This window comes from Triticum dicoccoides, chromosome 1B, assembly GCF_002162155.2.
Source record: "Triticum dicoccoides isolate Atlit2015 ecotype Zavitan chromosome 1B, WEW_v2.0, whole genome shotgun sequence".
Taxonomy (NCBI): domain Eukaryota; kingdom Viridiplantae; phylum Streptophyta; class Magnoliopsida; order Poales; family Poaceae; genus Triticum; species Triticum dicoccoides.
In genome coordinates this window covers 675,084,668-675,091,197 of record NC_041381.1, presented here as the reverse complement: position 1 = coordinate 675,091,197, position 6,530 = coordinate 675,084,668, and positions in this window count along the sequence as shown.

Sequence of the window (6,530 nt, the reverse complement as noted above, 5' to 3'; positions counted from 1 at the left end):
GGGTAGGAAGTAACTCTCGAATTGAACTTAAGAAAATATCGAGAGTAAAGTAAGAAGGTACCATGAGAAGTTTCAAACGGATAGGCCATTGTTCGATGTCTGAAACAACATGCGAAAGGGGTCCAGAGCAATGAGATTGAGTATTGCGTCTGCTACCAAAATAGATCACTTGGGACGGTGGCCCGTGAATTACATACGAGGCCGCACGCGAGGAACAACCTTGGGAAGGGGGGGTGCAGGAGAGTCAGGTTTCGATCCTGTGGAACTGTGGGTTATGGGCCCACCATGTGGTTGAAAGTAGGAAGGGGGCCGACATTTTGCACGGTCATGATAGTAAGGCGTGTCAAAGGGTAGCCTGTCAGATATGTCGGCAACAACATCGATACCAAGGGCGAGGGACGAAGAGAACCAATTCCTGCTCGTTGAACGAGGCGGACCAATAGGCAAAGTTCTCGTCCATCGGCAGCTACCGGAATGTCATCAACAATAGTAACAGGGTTACACCAGACAAGATGGTACACCGAGGTGTTTACTTGAGCAGGGATATTACTGCTTATATTATATAGATCACAATAAGGTTTAAACAAACCAATGGAAAGGAAAAGTGATTATTATGTTTAAACAGAACAATGGAAAGGAAAATGTGTTTAAACACATCTTTCAGGGGTAAATCCTTCCCAAGGACAAGCAGAGCATGATATCCATGATAGGATATAACGTAGAAAACCCTTCAGGAAAGGGGAGAGAAATATCATGACATTACCCATACAATGGTGTTAGGATAAATGATAAATAAAATTTAGCATCGTGCTTCAAATGTTCCTGTTGAAAATCGGAGTACCATTGACATGCTCCGAGATAGCCTTGACATGGTCTTCGTGTGAAGACCAGACTTTGGAAACACGAAGGATCCATCAGGAATATCTTGTAGAATAAGTCTTACAATTTCCTCATGGATGAATGGATAACCTTGCTGAAAAGGAATCTATAATGATAGGTCCTCCAGCCGGGGGGGGGGGTGCTAGGCATGACATCATGTTACCGGGTCATCAAAGGATCAATATCATAACTCTTGGAAAGTTGTCCTAACCATCATATCTGACGGAGATTCAGGTATGATTGGTGTCAGGATACCTCAGGCTCAGGATGCCTGAGAAGAAAGGTGCAACACCAATTGACGGGATGACACTGTAAGATTCTCGGGAAATGAACTATGAAGTGACTTCCATTAACAAGAGTTCATCATTAACCCAAGGAGAGGACAAGGAGGTGTCTGGTGAACTCAACGGCAATTCGCCGAGATTCCCAAAAAGATGGATTTCCACCATTAAGTGAACAAGGAGATAACATTTGCCAAATCAAATGATATAAGAAAGTATGCTCGAGGAAAACATACACAAATAAACATTGGTTGAAATGTGCGCCCGAAATATGGGTTGGGTTGCACGACCAATGTCAGAATGGTGATTCAATTAGCGAAGGACTTAGAATGAACTATCGCCCATTCACTTCAAAGCAATAGGGTTGCTAGAAGTTTTGAATTCACACGTCATAGCTCCATTGTCGGTATTCCGGTTGAAAACAATACGAGGACCAAGGAATGAACGAAGATGGCAAGAAGTATTATGATATCAAGAATTATTAAGAGGTGGTGAAATTCTCACCACATTCTTGACAAAAAGAGATGGTAATACTTCCGAGGTAAGGAAGATCAATTGCTGGACAGCAAGGAACTCAAGGTATAACACCAAACATGAACAAGCTTGTGTTGGTGGGAAGGCAATAAAGTGGTGGATGATAATACAATTCTTCGAGGCAAGGATGGTATTTCTTATCATGAATCCAATTGATATCCTGGATGAGCTCAGAATGTTGACGATCTCGAAACCTTTGTCGCGAGAGTTCATGAAGATGTAATCGATCGGCGACGACATCAAGTCAAAGTAATGATGAAGTGAAAGGTTATTGGAACCAAGGGTACGACACAAACTCGAACTCAAGCTTGTTGGTTAAGGTGAAAGGATATGACGAGGAAAATCGACGTAAGGTTAGTTCATCGTCGAAAATTGGTGCTCCGAGAATAAGGACCAGATAGCACCGTTAGAATCGTCACGACAATGATATAGCCAAACAGGCTAGGAATGGCATGATCGGGTACAAACTCGTACTTATAGAAGCTTACTGAAGAGTTGTTGAACTGTAGAGCGGACTCGGTTCAGTTATCGGTGTCTTTGAGTGTTCAATAACTCCGAGCCCATGAAAAATTGTAATCGGTGAGTATGTAGTACTTGATGAGGAACTCATAAGAAATTATGCAGTTCCAAGATAATCTCGAGATACCAGGTGGTAATACTCGACGACAGATCAAACTAGAAGTTGAACTGGGGTATTGCTCTATAGAAGACAAGTGCTTAAACTTGCACATGACATGATATTTAAAGGAGAACATGGTCAGAACCACGATTGCAAAAAGGCCAGATCTCAGATATAAGATGAACTTATACCAAGGGAATAATTGATTTTAAAAGAAGCTTCGATGAGAGATGTACATCGTGTCCATGGGCATGAACGCAAAGTTCAAGGTCGACTCCCACTTCTCCAATGCACAACCTTTCATTCACTTCTCGCGCTCAGTGAAGTTGTAGTTTTGAAATTTTATCTGGCAAAATACCAGAAGAGTACGACTCGTGAAAACTTTCGAGTTCACACATATTAAGGAAGGCATAGGTTCAACCCATCGGGGCATCTTAGAATCCTATACCAGAATTTTTTAGAAGTAATTAACTCAAGCTCGAAGGTAGAGCATGGTTGAGAAAGCAGACGATACAATTTACCAAAGGCATTATGTATCCGAGAAAAAGGCTCACAAGTTTATTGAATATGAAGGGCGTTGTCAGATAAAATCCAACAAAGGAGCTGGTGGTCCACAAGGGATCTGACGTGAGCATCGGTACTCAACTAGAGGAAGCAGATTATAGAAACAACTGACTAACTCAATTGTCAAATGCAAAGGAATTATGTTTTTCAAATCAAGGGATCAGAAGCAATGCTCTGATTAGGGGTGGATAAGTTGAATAGCCGTAGGGTACAATCGAAGACAATTGGATTGGTTGAGAACCAATTCCAGTAAAAAGAATGGCAGCTCAGCCGGAAAAGTAATTTATAAGGATCAATGATGATTGCGTGTATTCGCAAACATATTGAGTCAACAGACTCAAAATGGTAATGACAAGGAATGTCAATATGACTACGAGACTTATGGGATTATCCATAATGCAAGCAAGCAAGAATTTCAAGAGCCAAAGGCTTCAAAGGATTTTCGGAAGATCGAATATTATTTTGAAGACTTTTGTGAAACTCATGAACAACTGGGGATAAGCGGATACTCGACAAGTGCGAGAATTATTCATAGGGGTATTCAGGTGACAAGGAATTGCAAGACAGTAGGCACAAGATATTCTCGGATCAATAGAGAGAATTTCGGGGTATCTTGTAATAACAAGATCAACTGAGAATAAAAGTAAGAACGTCAAGTGTATGTATCTATCCATAGGGATATTTCGATGGTAGGGAATTGCAAAGGCAACGGGCACAAAGTCTCAAAAGAGTTTCGACGAGTAACTTCGAAATCTTATGGTGTAGCCGGCGATCACCTGGACTGAAGGGGCTCTCCGGGAGAAAGTATTTTCGAGAACCTAAAGTCAGATTTTAGTAAAAATCGTTTAACCCGAATAGAAGAGATGTTAGAGTCCCAGAGCATAGGTCGAGGAATAAAAGATCCTACTACCACCCAATGGCGACGTGGGCCCGTAAGGCACACAGCCAATGTTAGTAAAAGTTTTCAGTGACTAGACTCAACTTCGGCCAAGGAGTTAGAAAGGGGATTCCTACAGGCAGTCGGCTCTAACACCAACTTGTGACGCCCCCGATTCAATCGTACACTAATCATGCACGCAAATGTGTACGATCAAGATCAGGGACTCACGGGAAGATATCACAACACAACTCTAAAACATAAATAAGTCATACAAGCATCATAATACAAGCCAGGGGCCTCGAGGGCTCGAATACAAGTGCTCGATCATAGACGAGTCAGCGGAAGCAACAATATCTGAGTACAGACATAAGTTAAATAAGTCTGCCTTAAGAAGGCTAGCACAAACTGGGATACAGATCGAAAGAGGCGCAGGCCTCCTGCCTGGGATCCTCCTAACTACTCCTGGTTGTCGTCAGCGGGCATCACGTAGTAGTAGGCACCTCCAGTGTAGTAGGAATCATCGTCGACGGTGGCGTCTGGCTCCTGAACTCCAGCATCTGGTTGCAACAACCAGAAAGAAAGGAAAAGGGGAAAAAAGGGGGAAGAAAGCAACCGTGAGTACTCATCCAAAGTACTCGCAAGCAAGGAACTACACTACATATGCATGGGTATATGTGTAAGGAGGCCATATCAGTGGACTGAACTGCAGAATGCCAGAATAAGAGGGGGATAGCTAATCCTGTCGAAGACTACGCTTCTGGCAGCCTCCGTCTTGCAGCATGTAGGAGAGAGTAGATTGAAGTCCTCTAAGTAGCATCTTCAAGTAGCATCTCCAAGCAGCATCTCCAAGTAGCATCGCATAGCATAACCCTACCCGGCGATCCTCCTCTCGTCGCCCTTAGAAAAGCGATCACCGGATTGTCTGTGGAACTTGGAAGGGTGTGTTTTATTAAGTATCCGGTTCTAGTTGTCATAAGGTCAAGGTACAACTCCAAGTCGTCCTGTTACCGAAGATCACGGCTATTCGAATAGATTAACTTCCCTGCAGGGGTGGACCACATAGCCCAACACGCTCGATCCCATTTGGCCGGACACACTTTTCTGGGTCATGCCCGGCCTCGGAAGATCAACACGTCGCAGCCCCACCTAGGCAAAACAGAGAGGCCAGCACGCCGGTCTAAACCTAAGCGCGCAGGGGTCTGGGCCCATCGCCCTGAGCACACCTGCACGTTGCGTGGGCGGCCGAAAGCAGACCTAGCCTAGTGGCGTTCCAGTCCAATTCGGCGCGCGCCGCTTCGTCGCTGACGTCTGAAGTGCTTCGGCTGATACCACGACGTCGGGATACCCATAACTACTCCCGCGTAGATGGTTAGTGCGTATAGGCTCGTAGCCGACTCAGATTAAATACCAAGATCTCGTTAAGCGTGTTAAGTATCCGCGAACGCCGAACAGGGCCAGGCCCACCTCTCTCCTAGGTGGTCTCAACCTGCCCTGTCGCTCCGCCACAAAGTAACAGTCGAGGGCCGTCGGGAACCCAGGCCCACCTCTACCGGGATGGAGCCACCTGTCCTTTCAGCCCCCTTATCCGAATCACTTGCGGGTACTCAACGAGCTGACCCGACTTTAGTCACCATCTGTATAGTATGTATGTATGTATAGTATATACCCGTGATCACCTCCCGAGTGATCACGGCCCAATAGTATAGCAAGGCAGACTGACAAGAATGTAGGGCCAATGATGATAAACTAGCATCCTATACTAAGCATTTAGGATTGCAGGTAAGGTATCAACAGATGTAGCAACAATGTCAGGCTATGCATCAGAATAGGATCAACGGAAAGCAGTAACAGGCTACACTACTCTAATGCAAGCAGTATAGAAGAGAATAGGTGATATCTGGTGATCAAGGGGGGGGGGCTTGCCTGGTTGCTCTGGCAAGAGAGAGGGGTCGTCAACTCCGTAGTCGTACTGGGTAACAGCGGCGTCGGTCTCGTAGTCTACCGAAGAGAAGAGGGGGAAGAAACAATAAATACAGTGCAAACATAAGCATGACAACACCAGACATGATAAAGAGCGAAGCTAGTTGTGTCCTAACGCAGTATGAGGTGATGCCGGCGAAGGGGGAAAACATCCGGGAAAGTATTCCCGGTGTTCCGTGTTTTCGGGCAGAGGAGCCGGAGGGGGAAAGTTGCGAGTTTGATATGTTAGGGGTTTGTGGCGGACGAACGGGTTGCGTATCCGGAATCGTCTCGTCGTTCTGAGCAACTTTCATGTTGAAAATATTTTAATCCGAGTTACGGATTAAAAGATATGATTTTCTAAAGATTTTATTAATTTCTGGAATTTATTTAATTATTTAATTAATTCGGAAAATGGATTTATGACGTCAGCATGACGTCATGCTGACATCAGCAGTCAACAGGGGTTGACTGGGTCAAACTGACGCGTGGGTCCAATGGGACCCACCTGTCATGCTCTGTTAGGTTAATTAGGATTTAGTTAAACTAATTACTGTTTAGTTAGACTAACAGGTTAATTAGATTAATTAAATTAATTAACTATTTATATATATATATATATATTTAATTCTTTTTCTTTTTCATTTTTTTTAAAACGTTCTGGGGGCGTGGGCCCCCCCGTTCAGTGGCACAGAGGCCATTCAGGGCGCGGGCGACGGGTAACGGGCGCGCCCCGTTCGGGCGCACGCCTAGGGGCATGCGGGCGTGGGCGGCGGACCTGGCAGGTCGCCAGTCCGGCGTGGGCGAGGCCAGC